The sequence below is a fragment of the Falco naumanni genome, chromosome 1, assembly GCF_017639655.2.
Source record: "Falco naumanni isolate bFalNau1 chromosome 1, bFalNau1.pat, whole genome shotgun sequence".
Classification (NCBI taxonomy): Eukaryota; Metazoa; Chordata; class Aves; order Falconiformes; family Falconidae; genus Falco; species Falco naumanni.
Window position 1 is genome coordinate 57,936,781 of NC_054054.1, and position 18,876 is coordinate 57,955,656.

Genomic DNA, 18,876 nt, shown 5'->3' on the forward strand with positions numbered 1-18,876 from the left:
CCTAATCTGTAGGGCCAGCCATGAACACAAGCCACACAAATGACTGCTTGGGGCCTTGTACTTTTACACAGAAACATAGGATTTGTCATAATGAGGCTGATGTGTAATTCACCAACTCCACTGTCTTATTCCAGTCAATACTCGATGTTTCAAAGGTATGTGGAGCTTTCCCCAGATTCATCTCCACAATTTTGCAATATAAAAATTGCTTTCTGCCTCTTCTTTATCAGCCTATGCCCAGGACCGTGACATTTCATTAGTACTACTGTAATAACATGAGCAAAAATATTCTTAAGTCTGAAACTGTTTAGTTCTTGAAAATAAGCTACAGGAGCAGATTTTGTGATCCCTTTTCAGGGATTCTATGCAGATTTACACACCATGTTCTTTATCTCTACTTCTTGTGTGGCTTAAGACTTTGGTGTAAGGCTATTTGGCAGAGGACCAGACTTCAGGCAGACTCTAGCATCGGTCCCCATGAGCCATGGATTGGCTGTGACTCTAGTTCTACAGACTTATTTTCATTGGAATTAGGCCCATAAGTAACCAGGGAGAGCAAAATGAGGTCTTGTACATAGAGAGTTGTTCGCAGAGCCACTCTGAATGAACTAAGGGGACACAAAGGCACACGCACGTATGCTGTGTACTTCTTGTTATCTAAGCAAGTCACGAGAGAAAATGCTAAAGCAATATATTTCCTCTTCAAAGAGCCTGATTGTTGGTCACAGCTATGGATCTGAGCTTAAAGTAAACCTGCATATTTCTGTGCTGATCTCATGACTAAAACCACCACAGCTCTGGAAAAACTAAGCACCTGCAACCTGTGTGGCAATAGAAGACAATTAGCTATCCTGAGTATGGTTTTGAGCAGAAAAATGAAGATTTTTTTAATTCTTGGTGGTTTTTTTAAAGGTAGGTGTTACATGTTTGTCTTCTGCATGTAATTACCAAGACATGTCTGTGTTACGATTTTGAGTTGAAGTAAGTTTCCGTAACAACTCTGAGAAAACTGACTACATCAAGGAAGTATGTTTTTCTTGACAAGCATGAGAGGCAGGGTGGTTCCAGACTTGCGCACACTTGTGATGCCACTAAGAACTAGTATTCCCAAAGATCTAAATTTGCCATAAAATTGTCAAAAAGACAAATTTGCATTGCATGGTTGACCATCTCATCTTACTCTCCCAGCAGGTACTTGGAGAACTAGTTAGTCTCAGAATAAAAGAGAAAACTAATGAAATGACAGCCAAAATGACAGCCATTGACTTGTTTTGGTAGTGAGAAAGCAGCTCTAGGTTTTTTTTTTCTTTCATAATGTTTGAGAGCAGAGCAAACTATTTTCATCAAAATAGGAAGTCAGTGCACAGCATGGTAATGCTCATTTAGTTAAACTTTACTCAGTTGTACTCCGCAGCCCATAGTAATGTTATAGGAATATACTGTTTTGTACTGGTTGCTTGTGCAGCTCATTTATAGCCAATTAAATCTATAGGTCAGATAGAAGATTGCTTCTGGTATCAAGTCAGACACTAATAGCTCCTGTTCTTTTTATCCACGTGCAGAGAATGCATACCAATAAAGTTTATATGGAATTAACCAGCAAATGCAAAATAACTTATAAAAAGGGACTTCTGTAATTGCTTTTAAGATCCTATGGAAGAATGGATCATGAATGGGAAATTTACTTGGTATATGATGTGAAATTTACTTGGTATTTTAATAAGAGTTTTTAAAATCTTAGATAAGATTTATTTTTATTTTTTCTCTAAATCACCTGGATAATGCCACACTTGTAAATACTGCAAAGTAGAAACAGTAAGGGTGGATTCTAATAGGTGACCAAAAAAAAAAAAAGAGCCAGTAAGGCTTCTATTATAAGTTTGTTTTTGAACAGTATGATCATGATCAAAGTGTCAATAACAGGAAAATAAGACTAGATTTTGAGCTAATTTAAACTCTTTGTAGATGGACTGATGGAGGTGAGACTGCATGGGGTGTAAAAAAGCACCACATTTGGTCCAAGGTGTTTATGTAGAACACCTTTGTGAGAGGTATTGAGATCGCTGGAGAATTGCTCCTCCTGTCAGCTCTTTGAAGGCTGATTGTGTCTGTCTTGATTCAGAGGCTGTCCTGGAGTCAGCCTTAAGATGTATCACATGTTTCTGGGAAAATACAATGTCATCAAAGTATCTTCAGTCTTCATTCTTCAATGTTTGCAGCTCAATAACATGAAGTCGAGATTCATGCAGAGCTAGCAGATACTGAGGGGAAATTGCTCAGCTAAATTTGCTAATGCACAATTAAGATTAAAAATCAGAAATTACCTTGGATAGATCCTCCTGGCATCCTGATAGGAGAAAGAAAGTTGGGGTCAGGAGGCTGGTGGAGTCTTCCCATCTAATCTAGCCAGCAGTGAACTGTCATGCTGATTCAGTCTTGTAGGAGGTTCTGAAGATGAATGATAGGTTAAAGCAAAAATACAGCCTGAAGAAAGTAAATGTGAAGGCCAAAAATTATCAAAATGTTCCCTGGGAAACATATGCCTGTACATCCTCCAGGATTTGAGCCTTTTAACTTTACTTTTATATTGCATGTATTGCTACTGCAGAAGTTTATCATCCTGTAAAAGTGCCATCGAGATTAAATGCTCTCTTTCAGCTTTATGTAACCTTTGTCAGCAATTTTTGATTGGTGTTAAACTACACAATGAATTTTTTACTGTAGCATTGAATAGTTTGTTATGGCTTGTGGCTACCTTAGCTTGGCTTTAGATTGAATGTTTGAAGTTTCAAGACTACTGTATTTCTTTTAGTCATGCAGCATACTAAGCAAGTATACTAAAGAATTGTACATTTCATTTTATGCAGGTTTTTGATAGTTTTAAACAGCACTATAGTTTTAAACTATAGGCAAATCTCAGGCTTGTGCTGATATACAGGTGTATTGTTTGCAGCTGTACAGAAAAGCTGTACCTTTCACTCACAGAGTACAAATATAGAGCAATTGGTGTCAGTTTACTGTTAGCAGACAAAAGGCATGAACACACATGAAGTGGGTTGTGGATGTGTACTTTCTTATGGCTTTGAGAAGGAAATGTTTATGCCTTGCAAGAACACAGTTCTCAAAGTAATGTTTGTTACCTGCTTGAAAGTAAAGTGTCAGCATAAAGATGCTGTTTACCACTGTTAGTGCTGCTTCCTCTGAAACTTTTTTGATAAAGGGCTTTGGCCTGCATTCAAAGTTCTTTGTTTTAAAAGAAAAAAATGTATATAATAGAGACATAATTTTAGGCTAATTTCTTCCCTTCACAGTAACTGGCATTTAGCCTTTTTCATTGGAGGAATATAATCTATGACAAGCAGGTATGATACTTACCTTTGTAAACTACATCCAGGACCTTCAGTAAAAACCTGTCTGTGTGTCGATACATGCACCCCCAAGTGAGCATGGACAGGACAAACATTTATTATTTGGAAGCATCAACTTCTATTCACAGAAAACATTTTGCCCTATGAATTTTTATACAGTATGCACTTTTTATGGCTGACTTACTGTAATTAATAAAAAATAAATGGAGTTTTAAAAGTGACAAGTATTTTTCAAGTCTGTTTTCTGGTACAGTGTGATTCTCGGGTACTTTGTTAATGAAAAAGGTAAGGTGAAATTTTGCAGTTTAGAAAAATCACACAAAATTTATTGCATAAAATGACTATACAATTTTTTAAAATATTGGAATATGCAGTTATGTTAAATAGCTTACAACAAAGATTGATCAGAATCTCTTGTCACCTAAATGTAACATTCAGAAAATCTGAAGGACTATTTTATCAGCTTTCTTCTCTGTTTCTTAGGGCTAAGCTTTATGACTGCTTTCAGGGTAACATGTTCATATTCTAATACTGCGTGTAGCGCATGTTGGGTAGAAAGCCTTCCTTTTTGCAAACATTTACGCATGCCTTATGGTTTTATGTGTTGATCAGAAATTGAATGTTTTATTCTTTACAAGCACTTCACGTGCTGCAGGTGAGTGAGTGATTACTGTTCAGGCTGAGGTGAGTTGCTTACATCAGGGCACGCGAAGTACCAGCTGGTTCAGTGCAAAGTCCCCCCCAGGTGCACTGCTGCTGGCTTCAGCTTGATTCTGAACATCGCACCTTTGCTCAGAAAAGAAAACTTGATTATTCTAAATGCTTGGCAGGAATCTGCCCAACTAAAACCAGACACAGACAGAGCTGTGCCAGCTCTTTTAATGTAGAAATACAATTAGGTGGTTTTTTTTTTTCCAGTCAGTGTGTGGTGTCTTGCTCAACCTGAAGAGCTTGTGGTTTAAACGAAGTACTGTCTTCAAATTCATCAGCTAATAAATCAATGAAATGCATATGAAATTTTGAATTTAACCATTTTCAGTTGATTAATACTAGTTAGTACCATGTTTTTCTCACCCAGATTGGAATTTCAGGAATGACTAACTGCAATCTAAATAGCATGTCCATTTCAATTAGTCTGAATAAACAGCATGTTTTAAATCGGTACCTCAAAACTGTATTGTAAATTGGTTATTTTGTTAGGGAATTAATAAAATACCAAGCCCAAGGTCTTTATATCTTACACTAACAGCACCTGATCTGCTTTGAATTTAGCTTAAACCACATTAAACCAGATCTCAGTTGCAGTTATTGCAAACAGGCGTCTGATGCCAAACCTCCAGGTGATAACTGTTCTCTGTAAGCTTGAGGTCTTTTTTGTTGATAATGCTGTAACAATACTGGCGCAATTTATTGAAAATTGTGATATTGTCCATCACAGGAATTTTAAGCTTGGAAGCGTGTGTTTGTCTTACATGACATGTGTAACAGTTCAGGGAAACAGTCTAGAACCTCATAGAGGAAGATCGGTGTGACAGTTTCTTCTCATTTTATAATACGGGTATTATAAAGTACAAATACCAATTTTGTAATACTGGCAAGAGCATACAAATGATAAATTAAGGTAATATTTTACTGTTTTTCTTGATGCTTGGCTTCACTGGCAATGCTGAACAGCATCACAGAAGCACCAGCCTGAGATTAATTCTTGAGCATGTCTTGAACCACTGAATGCAGGCTGTAAAAGGAAAGTTGCTGTGGACAGGGTCCTATTTAATTCCTTTTCCAGTTGATATATATGGGATGGCTCCAGAACTCACTGCTTTTATAAGAGATCTACAAAAACCCCACCTGTAGCGGGGTTTACCTTTATTTGCTTACTAAGGAGCTTACAAGAGCCCAGATGGGGTTACAGCCTGCTGCAGTTTTGGTGGGAGAGCCCTTAACACCTTCGAGGAGTCACAGCAGAGCAGCATGGCAATCGGAGAAGCAGCCTTGCGGAAAAGGCTGGAGTCTGAAGCAGGCAGCTAGCTTCTGGTTAACACCCGCTTTGCGGGAAAGGGAGCCGATTTGGGTTAATCTGTTCCCTTCTTCACCAGGGAGCCAGGCACGTGGAGCCTGCTGGAAGAAAGGGCCTTGTTCCTGGCACGCTTCTTCCGCGGCTCATGGAAGAAACTGATGAATCCACCTCTGCAAGGTGGACATCTTAAATGTAAAAAGGTTCCCAGTACTCCCTGGTATGTGAAGTGCTGGTTTTGGTTTGGCTTTGCAGAGGCCGAAGGAAAAAGGTAGAGAGGCACAAAGCCAGATAAAATGGACTGAAAATGTCAATAGGAGAAGCTCGGTTGAGATGTGACTTGCAACTCTGTGTGTAGCACGTGTGCAGCAGACCTGAGGACTCATGGCACGTGCTTGCCCGGCGAGGCTGGTCTTGCTGGAGGACGTGGTGTAGCATCGCTCTGCTGGCAGGCAGCGTCAGGTGGAGCTCGGCGGGTGCCCTCCTGCCCAGGGGCTCCCCTGGGCTCTGCCCGAGCAGGGTGCTGGGGCTGTGGTTTATAGGAGAGCACCTCCGAGCAGAGCAAAAACCTTGCAAAACCTTACCACAGTGCCCAGAAAAGGCAAGTGGGTGTTTTAGATTAAAATTTACGTGCTAACCTGAGGGAGCCAACTTAAGAAAACCAAACCCAAACAAAAATAATATCTATTTTGCTTAGATATTTGTGTGGAGAAGGGCTCCAAGCTCCTTTGCCCACCATAAGGCACGAAGCAGAGTATTTCCCAGAAGATGGCACTATTGCCTTATGCACAGAAAAAGCAGGTTTGGCTTCAACTGCGGTTTCGAAAGCTCATTGCCAAAGTGAGGTTTGCAAATAAATGTTACAGATCTGAGCAGTATCAACTGGTGTCAAATGGAAAATTAGCTTGCCGATTGATTTGTGAGAGGTTGCTGCCTGATAGGGATGTGAAAAGTCTTGACATGTGGGTGATGAGGTGAGCATCGCTGTCAATCCGTTACTGGAGAAACTGTTGTGGATTTAGGTTTTTTTTGGGTCAGTTTTTCAAAATTAATATGGTGCTCTAAAGTGAATGGTATTTACCTGGTCATATTCTTCTCAGAGAACTCTGACTTAAAAAAACCTAAACAAACCCCAAGCTGAAAATCACATTGAAAATTAACTACTTTTAACATTTGTCCATAATTTATTATTTCTAGTTCTTATCTAGTTAAAAAAAAATGTCAGCCTGCAAATTGTTATATTTTGAGCAATTGTTTAGTTGTCATGGCTGGCTAGCAAGTTGCTCCACTATTCCCTCTGTCTATGACTGAAAGATGTATTTTCCTGATAAACTTTGCAAAGTCCCTGAACCAGAAGCATACCCCCTGCATTTAGCTGCACCTTCTGTTGATTTTCTAATCAAAGATGGGGACAATCACATTTCCTGAACCATCAGGATGGAGCTGGAAGGAGCCCTGCTGTCACAGCAACTGCTTTGCATAATCACGTTCTTAATCTTATTAATTGCTGTTTAAAAAACAAGTTTGTTTTGCACCACCCTCTACCTCTTGTTGCAGCGTTGTTCTAGAATTTCACTTTTCCAATACTTGGAAATTTTCTTCTGATTCCCAGCCCAAAGTTATTCACTTCCAGGCTATGTGTCTGTTCTTCTGCCAGAATCATTCTTTATCTTCAGAAGTCCTTGTTCCCTCATTTGGTATTTGCTCTACTGATGAGAGCAATCATCTCTTTTCTTCTCTAGGTTTTGTTTCTCTAGGCTAAAATTGCTAAATCTCTCTATCTCCTCTGAAGAAAGAGTCTCTTCATTCCTTTGATTATCCTATTTGGGTGGCCCTGGGTATATTGCTGTTCCAATCCATCTTTCTTGAGCACAGATGACTAGAAATGGTGTGCAGTATTCAGGATGAGTCCTGACAGGAGCTTTGTGCTGTATATCTATCCATTTCACTGTGCCATTGTATCATCTCTGTGGGAAGTGGCTCAGCATCTGTGATCAATTAATAAGCTTTATTATCCTCAGTTGTTTCAAACTGATGAGTCTTTTTTTTCTCCTAGAACATCATTTCATCCACACACTTTTTTGTGGGCTTTTGATTTTCCATCTCTAAATGCTTTTCATATGGGTGGCATTATTTTAGATTCTGAACTTTGGATACCCGTTTGCACACATATCGTGGCAGTGGTATCTGCAGATGCCATAATGCATCATGGTGTGTTCCTCTATTACTAAAAACTACTACAGGGTGATGCCTTGCTCTGTTTATATGGACTTTGTCAAGAGAAGAAATCAATGCGGAGCGTCACTACAAACTTGTGAAATATAGGGTACCATTCAACAGACAGAAGGTCTCTGTCAGTATTAACAGAACGAAATACTAGGAATTCCTCATGAAAAGAATGTAATGTGTGTACCTGATGGTTTGCAGCAAGAGCTTAAAACAAGATTGCAGTATTTTATGTCACCTAACTCCTTGCCTTTTGATTGATCAATGTTGTGGTGCTCACATCTTAAGAAACGCTTTTTTTTCTCAGTCGTGTTTGTCCATCTTTTAAATTTACCGAGGGCCATCATGGCCATCTCCACAATATGCGTATGGCACTTGTCACAGATTCAGATATCCTTGTGAAGGTATTTTCTGTGATGCTTCTGGATTTGTGCTCTTTCTCTGCCAAGTCCTGGACCATCTAGAGCTTTGAAGTCTGTTTCTTTGTTGGATGGGACTTTCCCCAGGCTAGGGATGACTGATGCCACCACTTCATGTCTGAACCGTGCAACCAGTAATAGCCAAGCAGGCAGCGTCTACAGGGCTCCCGTTCTTACTGCAATATCCTGATAATGTAGCTAAGTCTCTGCCTACCCACAGGAGGTGGTTATTGTCCCCGTGGTTCTTCCTCCACATTTCACCTACTGTACAGCTCCTTGCCTCTTGTGGACTAAAATCTTTGGGGCAGGGACAGTTTCTTACCTCTGCTTGTGCAGCAAGCAGGTAATGTGATTTTGCAGGTAATTTTGCAGGTGATGTGTCTGCGAATGCAGATGAGCAGATGCAATTTTACTGTTACCATTGTGAGGTGGCTGTGGACCCGTCCACCTTCCCATTGCACAGCATCAATTGCTATCTGTGCTTGAGCATTGTGCAGTCCAAACAGCTCTGCCACCTAGTATAAATAAAAACAACCCAGGCAGCTGGATGAGTGTTTACACGCACAAGTTCCTATGAGCAAGAAAGGCAGGCAGGGAGGGAGGATTAGAGGGAATAGCATCAAAAGGAAGATTGCCTCTACCTAGAGAGCCTCCCTAAGTCACCCCTGAAATGGGTGGGCCTTAAAGCGTTCCTGCAGGTAATCATTGACTTTTCCCGTATTTTTGAACAGGCTTAAAGGTAGCCTCCTCGTTCCCTCCATTACCATGGAGTGCGTGCAGGGGCCAGAGCTGCTTGGGAGATTCGGCTGAGCCAAGGACAGGTTTTTCGCCAGGCAAGCTCTTCTCCCCAGCTGCTCTCTAGGAGACTTCTCAGAACCTGAATAGACAGGCTGTTCTTATAATTAGTACAAGGCCAGGTTAAAAAAATATATATAATATCAGATAAATGAAGACTTCAACGAATGGTGAAAGTTGCCTGAGATAAATTGGTTTTGGCACCAGTTCCTTCTCATTGAAACAAAAGTCTGAAAAGACTCCATCTTTGGCAACAATAAAATGCCAGCGCTGGATAAGATACAGGTAATTTTTTGTGCCTATTAACTGCTTCCTACAATTAGCACGTCTGTCTTCAGCCAAATGCAGCCCGACCCTGGTATGGTAGGAAGGAGAGGTTCTGATTAAAATGCAGGCAGCACCCATCGCTTGCCCTACTGGTCAGGTCAGTGCTTTCCCACCTTCCTGTAGCAGCCATAAGAATAATTAATAGAAAGTTTCAATACCGAGAGACTTCCAAACTGTCCTCAGGATGCTGCGGTGGGCATCAAGGTGCTTTGTTCTGGTTGCTTAGATGCAGCAGCTACGACATCTCTATAAGCGTCTGGGTGGATGAGCAGACAACTGAAGAGAAAGGAAAGAGAAAATCTCTTCCTCTGGGAGTCCAAGGTACCAATTCTTTGCTGGGGGTTTAATTTGCTGATCCAGAGTAGTTGAAGACACATGTGTGCAGGGCCTTCAAGTCGTGGTTAGATCTACTTATTTCACGGCTTGTTCAGTAATTAGCAGTCATGATGCCAAAACCCCGAGGAAGTCTGTCCTTTCTGTCCCATGAAGCGCCAGCCTCAAGCCCAGGTTGTCTGTGCCAGCAGCGCGGGGACAGAGTGCACTTAACCTGAGAGCTGGGGACCGGCAGCTGGCTGAGGTCGCGGGGGCCCTTCGCCCAGGGACCACAGAGGTTGGGGAGGGCAGAAGCATGTTGAGAAAGCAGTGAGAACAGCAGACAAGACCCACCTGTGCACATGCGTGCAGGGGGCAGGTGGATCCCCAAGGGAAAAAACATGCAGCCAGAGGCTTTGGGACGCACTGCTGGGCTTACAGCAGTCCAGCAGTAGAAGATGGGCCCCCGAAACCTGAGAGATGTGGCTGTGGGGGGAGGCACGCAGGCAGGCGCCTGGAGGAAGGCTCTGGAGAACACCCGTGGATCCACGCATGGGGGAACCTGCGGGACCCAGATGAGGCAGGCAGGCAAAGGAGGGGAATTTTGAGCCTACTATTTTCACAAGGAGAATGTGTGAGCCGGGGTGTGGGAGAGCTGAGGATGCACATGTGCGTGCACAGAAGGGAGAGGGGCCGGGAGCAGCCAGCCTGCTCGTCCCAGAAGCAGCAGAGGCGGGGGGTTCAGGCGATGCCTCCTAAGTAAACCAATTGTAAGCAGCATTTCAGACAGCATGGAGTGAGAGCTGGAGGTGACATCAATGTTATCATCCCAGCTGGGGGTGCAAGACCTCATCCCTTGACAGCTAAAGCGTGGATATTTAAGCCTTAAGAAAATAAAGGCACACTACAGGCTAAAGAGGCTGTTCAGCGTACCCATTCTGAGCAGGGCGACATGCTACTGCACGTAGGGGCATCCGTGTGTGGGCCAGGGACCATACTCTGGGCATGGCAGCCCCGTGGGGAGACCTGAGCTAGTCCTGGAGGAGCTCAGGTGTCACAAGCCATCGTGCCCTGCCACCCGGATTGCAGCCCAGGAAGATTTCTTCAACTGAGGTTCACAGATGTGTAGGAAAACTGCAATTAAGCAAGCCGTGTACAGGAAAGTATTCTCAGAACTTGTTTAGCTGCTGCCACAACCTGGTGCTGTCAGAAATGACCGCAGAGTGGCTGTGCTCCTCCTCCGCTGCTGGGCTTTGGTTCAAGGGAAGGATTTCTTTTGGCTGTGCTATAGCTCAGGGTGCCTGCACAAGCCTGTTTTTCCTTTGCTTTGTGTGCAGGAGTGAGGGTCTGGGCCCAAGGCTGCTCTCTGACTAGGCTCATTCCCAGTACAACTCCTCTCCCAGCCTCCTCTGCCCCCCAAGAAAAAAAATTCTTAATCAAATATATAAACACTGGCAGCTTTCAGGTTTGTGTTTCTTTCTGAGTCTAATTTAAATGAACAGCAGACATTTTATGGGCTTTTCCAAGTGAACCTACAGGGGCTTATTTGCTTGAGTCTGACTTTCTGACAGCTCTCTGCAAGCCTAATCAGAACCAGACTTACTCTCATATGAAGCAGAATAATATATATTCACGCAGCTACAAAGAACCAATCTAAATGTAGTAAGTCATAAACCACTACTATGGCAGCAATCATTCAGTCACGTGCATTTACCACACTTGGATTTTAGAACAAGTGGTCCATTTGTTTTGTTCCCATTGTACGAGGAAAGTCGTGGTGGCAAGGAGCTGAGTAAACATGCCTTATGTCTAGAAAATGCAATACGTGTAACTTGGAGTTTGTAGCCACAACACGGAGGATGCCTCTTTGCTCCTCCACCCAGAGGCGGGAGCGCTGAGCTGATGTCTCTCAAGGTGAGGTGCACCAAGGTCCCTTAGGGGAAGCTTCTGGGGACGAGGCACTTCTTTTGAGCTGGACAGGACAGACTCTAGGACCAAGCTGGATTTAAGGGAGATTTGTCTTTATCATTTTTGTAACTCATCATTATTCAATACATAGACCATCTTTCTGAAACGTTCTCAAGACTTACTTCCTTTAGACAGATTCTGGATGGCACAGTTAGAGTAAGGAATACTGTGGAGACATGAAATACTTAAAATGTCTTGTTGGAAGTTAAACACTGACCTCTAAAAGAAGACTTTTTTCCATTTTTAATTATCCCACAGTGTTCCCATCACATAATATCACCTCTCTGTACGAGGATGCGTTCATGTTCAGTTCCTGACATCTGGAAGAAATTTCTCCTTATCTGGCGTGTGCATTTTCAAGTGAAATGTGAAAAGAGGTGCTGAACTGATAAAGCAGAGATGTGCCTTTGGCCTGGACCAGATGCTGAGGTGCTGCAAAGGAGAAGGCATTCTGCTGAAAACAAGGAGGAAGGGCAAGGAAATTTGTAGGACTGGGCCAAGCTGCAGGAATGGTAAAATCCTGTGCCCATCCGGGAGGCGCTGGGCTGTTAGTCCTCCTTCACCTTCTAACAAAGGCATTAAGTTTGTCTGAAGCTGGAGAGACTTCAAAGAGCTTTAGATTGTGAGTTTTCCTGCCTAGTTTAGATTTCAGTGTTTCCAGTTTATCTGTTAAACTGTTGTGTGACTGAAAATCTTACCTGTTAGGTGACAGCCGGCACTGGCTGCAGTGCTTGTCATGTGGTCCACCCAGTTTTCTTAAAGCTTTTGCCTTTCAATAAAGATCAGCTATTCCATGCTGAAGCCACAATTTAGCACTTGCTGTATTGCCTTGGTGATTTTAGGTTTGATGACAATTGCTTTTGCCTAAAAATATCCACATTATTTGCAACTACCTGTTGCAATTCGTCTAGAGGAGACATTGCAGCTCATGGGCTGAGATTACTTCAGACATTGCGCTGGTCCAAAGGGCGATTATTGACATGGGGCATTGAGATCCCCTTTCTGCTGTCTCCCAGTGATTTGGAAGGAAATGTCTGATCCTAAAGAAAAGCTGTCTGGTCTAATTCTTTCAAAACCAGCCTGGGCTCGAGCAGACCAATCTTTTTGATTTCTTGTCCAATAAACATGGGCCTGTTCATTACCATTGTGCAGAACACATCAAACTGGGCTGTTGGGATTTGGTGGTATTTGAGGTCCATCTGGCACAGGATGCAGGGGAACACCTCCCACAGAGAGCAGTAACAGGACCAAGATGCGGTCATACCATCTCCTACGTGGTCGTGTTTGACCACCATAGAGTGTTTTGGGTGGATGCAAAACTGATAAATGCATTTTGATTTGTTGCTTTTTCTAGTGACTTAAACTGAGTGGAAGGTGAAGATCAGCTTCATCTGTGTAGATTAGACTGGGATTTTTTTCCCCCCCTGGTCACTCTTTCAGAGTGTTCAGACCTGCAATTTTGATTCAGGGTCTATTTAGACGGGAAATTTTAGGGTGTGTGTGTGTATTTTTTTTGGTTTTATTCTTTTTTGCGCTTTTTACTTTGTCCAAAGCCAGCACACAGACAAATGTCATTAACTGCATGGGCCAGGTATTTTGTCTGAAGTCATTATTTTTCACTGCTCTCTGCAGAGCATTATCACCGAATATATATTTTTAATATGTAGTAACTGTTTGATATGTTTTCCAGGTTTGGTGTCTCTGAGTACAATGCATTACAGTATAACTTGCTTTTAGAAGGGTGGATGACTATAGATAAAACATTATCTTGCTTTAAAAGTATGGAAGTGCTTTTTATTCTTGTTTCTATGAGTAATAGCTAGTTTTGGCACAAGAACACCCAACACAGTATAAATAAAATTCTTATAGATACTCAGACTTTTCATCATCATTTTTGAAAATGTAGATGTGTTGACATTTTACGAAACCACCTTTAAAGTCTTTTTGGATGGACCATTTATGCTGTATCTTTTTTTAGGCTTTCATTTTAATCTTCCAGCCTGTACAGTTTTATAGGTGTCATGATGACTCTCGGAAACAGGATTTTCTGTTTCTTTTTACTGCTGTTATAAACAAAGTGATAGTAATAGCTGACTGAAAAACATCAGAATTTGTTAGGGTTTTTTTTTTTACCTCTCTGTGTAGAAGATGAAATAATTGGAACCTCCTGAATGGGTTTTTAGCAAGACTACTTTTCACTCTGGACAGGAAAAAAGACTTGGACAGAAGCAAGAATATTACTTTTTTATTGCATAAACGTTAGGGTGTTTAATGGTGGCTGTTGCACTGGATTGGAATAAAATGCAAACTTTTTTCTTAAAAAAATATTATTTAATAATTTGTGCTCAGTTATGTGTGAACTTGGTCAACATTTGAAGAGTCTCACCAGGGACCAATTTGCAGCCCAGATTCTGGTGCCTTCCCACCACTCGAGAGGCCAGGGCAGTACAGACAGCAGAAGGCATTTTTACAACTGTACACAGAATTTTGTGTCACGCAGGCTCACGGAGTGTAAAAAGCCTTGTTTAGCAAAAGAAAAGTAATTTTCCAGGAATACTTAGAGAGTGACACTCAATATATCAAGGGTTTCATTTGCAAAAAGTTGGCTGAGTAGGATATCCTTAAGAATGGGTGCACAGGAGAATATTCTGCTTGCATGTACACCGGGCTATGGAGAGGACCCCACTGCCTTGTGCCCTTCCTTAATATGAGAGGAAAGAGGAAGGTGCATATTAAGTATTTTTGTACAGAAGAACATCTAGTCACTCTTTAAATAACCTTTCAACAAAAGGATAAATAATTTTGCCCATGCACTTGTATTAATGATTAGTATTCATGTTCTGTGTACAGTTGGGGAAGTGGCATTTTTGGCAATCGAATGCCTTTTCTAATGGTGGCATAGAGAAACGTACAGTAATAATATTAAATTAGATTACATTGATAAAGCAGATCTGCATCAGTTGGAGAGAGCAGGTTCATTAGTGAAAGAGGGAGGCATAATAATTCACGAGACCAAACTGATAAAACCAGCAACCTCCCAGACGAGATTTAGCCGTTCCCTTAGCCAGTTATTTCTCATGGGAAACCCTGATCCTGCAGAACAGAGTGTAGCCACATGAATGAAGTGTGAGTGAGTTTGCCCCTTGCCAGCAATAGCAATCGTTTCTTTGTCTCATTTGAAAGCGATTTGAAAACTGTCTGGGTAGTTTTTTTCCTTCTTGTGTCAATAGTCTTCTCCTTTCCCATCATACCACACCTGAGTCAGAATATCAGCATCCAAACTAATTTCTTTTGCAGATGATGCTGGCAGTGTTTACTGGTGCCTCTGGCTATTTGTGGTGATGTAAATACTGCTTCGGTGCTATGTGTCACCCACAAATCACAGCCTAGTGGTGACCTAACAGGTGAACCGTCTGGTTGTGCCTTTCATAAAGGGTTGGATAGTGCACGGTAACAATAAGAAGGTTTTCTGCTGGACAGAGAGCATCAAGGTATATGTTTTTCAGACTCTTTATTTAGACATAGCCCAGATGTGCTCCTTGCTGCTTGGCAGTCACTGCATTCCTCAGATAACTCTGTGATAATGGTAATATTAGCAAAAACCTAGCTACCGGTGGTGCACAGCAGCTTTCAAGTATACGGCAATTTCCTGCTTGAAAAGAAGGAGATTCAGGTATGTTTTTTCTTGATTGTCTTACTAGGAGGATTGTCTTACTTATATGTCTTCAAAAAGAGGAAAACAGAAGGTGATACATACGCAGACTCTGTTTTTGCTGCCTCTCACAGACTGCCAGCAGACAACAGCAAGATGTAGGTTTCGCTACTGCTATGTTGTGTTTTTTTTAAACTGGATACTATGCCAAAGTTTTAGTTTTCTTTCTTCTTTTTTTTTTTTTTTTTTTTTTAAAGTAAGGTGTATGTAGGGGAAACTTGAAGTTTTCTGCTGAATTATTTCTTGCCAAGCTTTTTCAGCTGCAGGATATAACGGAGGCCAAACTCTTTGGAACTTATTAGGACTGTCAGTATCATCAAGGGGAATTGCACAGTGTAAAACTTATGAAACTATGCCATAGCACCTATGTGTAATGGATGCCTGTAGACATATATATACATATATACATATATATATATAATGCCAGGGTGATGTGGCATAAGTCCATGTTTTTCTTCAAAGGCAATTGCTCTGGATTGCTGTATACACGGGTACATACGCATACACACAGGAGAGAGAAAAAAAGAAATATCTCCTCCCCCTGCGTTGTCTAATTCTTTGAAGACAGCATCTGCTCATAATGATATGGTCATTGACAGGCAGATGTTCCAAAGCTGGGTTTAACTATAGCGTAAATCAAGATTTCAGCAATTCCTTTATATTTCAATATGGCACTTTCAAAACATCGTGTATTTTGAATTTAGGAATATAAATACAAATGCTTTCATTTTATCTCATACTTTAGCCCCACTAGTGGGGGTTTTTAATGATTAATTCCTTTGTCAGGAGCCACGGTGTATGGCACAGCCACAGTTCCCAGTGGAAATGAAAGCTGTGATTTGGGTCATTTGTTCAGAGCTGTGGTTGTGCAGGCTCCCTCTGCCTTGGCTGGTCTGTGCAATGCACCAGCATCTTTACAGTAGTTCCCATCAGGATTTGTAAGGAGGTCTTTGTTTACCAGAAGTTATTAGGAGGAAGACATAGCTTTCACTCAAATAAAACATGTGACTACACTCACAGCCAAATCAGCTTTTATGAAAATAGTTTTAAAGGTCCTGCTTACAGCAAAGTGTGTCAGGAAACGTGTGTTTGGGCCAGAAAGTGCAACCTATGTTTTTGTCTGACACCCCAGGAGAGGAGAGAGCGGAGCAAGGCTAAATATAAAGGAGCTACAGGAGGGTGTTGCCTGCATTTCACCATCTTCCCTTTCCCAGTGGGAATCTTCCTGTGGGGACGGTACAAGCAGCAGGTTTCAGGCTGTGGAAGGGGGCAGGTCCCCAGCCATAGCTGTTTGCCACCGAGCTGGGCTCCAAGCCTTGCCCAGCATCTGCCAGCAAAGCCCTGGCTGCCTCGGCTTGCCTGCTGTGTGCTCTGGGGGAAAAACCCTGCCCACAGCTTGCCTGGGGCTGGGGTGACATGTGAGACAGACACACAGATGGGCAGAGGATGGCTAAGGGACGAGCATGTCTGGTGCTCTGAGGAGCCCATGCTTCACCCCAGAAGCTCTCTGAGCTGCTCCATAGAGCTGAGATTAACTCAGAAGTGCATTATCCTATATAATTCTCAATGGGCTTTCACAGGATGCTGGTGGGAAGCACCTCCTTCTGCAGGATAGTCTGCCAGCCAGGCATGCTCTGGCCCAAGGAGACCATGCATTGCACGAGACCTTGGACTTCAAAGTGAAGTAGGGTCAAAAGACTCCCTCTTTTTAACTTGAGGTTTGGGGCACTCTTGGGTTTTGAAGTTTGACTCAGACCCCTGGCAAGAGAGGTGATTTAATTGTAAATCTGCTAGAGTTTTCCAGAGTTACAAAGCTATATAGGACCCTGCAGTTCTGTACTGTATAGCTGCAGAGTACACATGGTGGGATTCAGCTGGGTGAGAGCCAAAGCAACATTTTGTCTCTTATTGACAATTATTTGTTATAGACAGATGAAGGAAACACCTCCCTCAACAAACCCTGATTAGCTTTTCAAGCTGGGAGATAATTTGTCCATAGTTAAACAGAAGATATTTATAGAGACATTAGCTGGTTGTACAAAATACTTCAGAAGTTTGTTTAGAAGTGATTGAAATCAGATGTTATTGAACTGGAAAACCAGCCACACAAGCTAAGTCTAGAGCCCTTGGTCTGTCTGTTGTCTGTTAGTGTAGTGCTTTCTTCTTCCAGCAACATTACCAATTCAGGGCAGTAACATCCATCTCCCGCCTTTCATTGGTGGGTATTAATAATTCAGGGATTAAACTCATCATTGAAGAGGGGCAATTTCAGTGGGTTTTAATGAGAAACTGCTCCAGCTCTTAAATTAAAATACATTTAAAATATTGAGAAGTCAAGCACTCAAGCAGCAGGAAAACCAGTGTAGCCCCCAGCTAAAGCCCCCTTTTCTGGCAGTTGTAAACCTAGCCAAGGGAGTGATATGGGAGGTAATGAATGGAGGGCCCTTCCCTGGCAGAGTCCTGCAGGTCAAAATCCACTGCAGTGAGCTACAATTAAGAAAATGATGCGGTTAGCGTGAACCAGGCTGTTCTGCCCCCATCCAGCCCTGCTGGCTGCCCCATACCAGCTCTGATTGCTTTTGTTCTGGCAGCCCATCTTCTACCCCTAAGCAAGTTGTGGGCCCAAGTACAATGGCATGTTTTGTACAAGCTGAGTGAGTAGAGCAAAAAAATGTCATTAGGGTAATGAACTGAACCTGTCTCATGTGAAAAGGAGCTTTCCAGATGATGCACTTCCCACTGAAGGCAGCTACGCTCCATTGGTGCCCTTCCTCTAGGCCATTTCTGCAGTATATTGCTAAACAGAAGCATTGCTTTGGCTCCTATAAAATACTAAAATAGATCACTGATTTCAAGGAATTAACCACTAGGCTGATAAACACCCAGTTGGTGATATTTTATTTTTGGGTTTGTTTGTTTTTCTTCTTATATACAAGTAATTACCACTGGTTAAATAGCATACCTAACTTGCCCATATTTAAATACTTTAGGATAACCCTTCTCACAACATCCTCATTTTTGCGCTACCATTGACAGCCCCACAGCTCAAGCAGGCCTCTGGAACTCTGTTTAATACCTGAGCAGCTCAGACGTGTGCTCTTCCTTGGCATATTCCCTCATGGGAACATCACAGCCTTGACCTCTAATGGGGGTGTCCCATGGGTTGATGTCTCCCAGTAGTGGCCGGATTCCTGGGCACATGCTTCCTTGATGAATAGTGTGCAAAATGCTTTCATAACAAAAAATGCCAAAGATGCCTTTAAAATATTTGGATCCAAGATGCCTGAACATGGAGTAAAAGGAAAACCCCTCCCTATTTAATCTCAAAGTCAGAAGTTTATTGCTGATGTTTACACAGATGCCATAGAGCTGGAGCCACCGCACATCTGGGGAGTAGGCGGCTAAATCTCCTGCTCAGTTTTTTGCTGGAAACACAGTCAGAGGAGGTTGCCTCACAGCATGAATAAATCAACATGTTGTCCACAGGAAACAAGGAGATAGCTGGAATGAAGCATAAATAATGTAATACTAACATGGAGAGATTATTTCATACCTTTTTTTCAGAGGGCTATAGTGAATGGGTTGCTGGAAAAATTCTTAGAGAGCTGTTCTAAGTGCACAGTTGTGAATGATCTCTTCACCTCCATGTAAAAGGCTGGATTAGCAGCAGTCCACATGGCTGCAGACAGAAAGGCAGGGGAAGATGCAGGAGCGAGAAGACAACACGGAAAGATC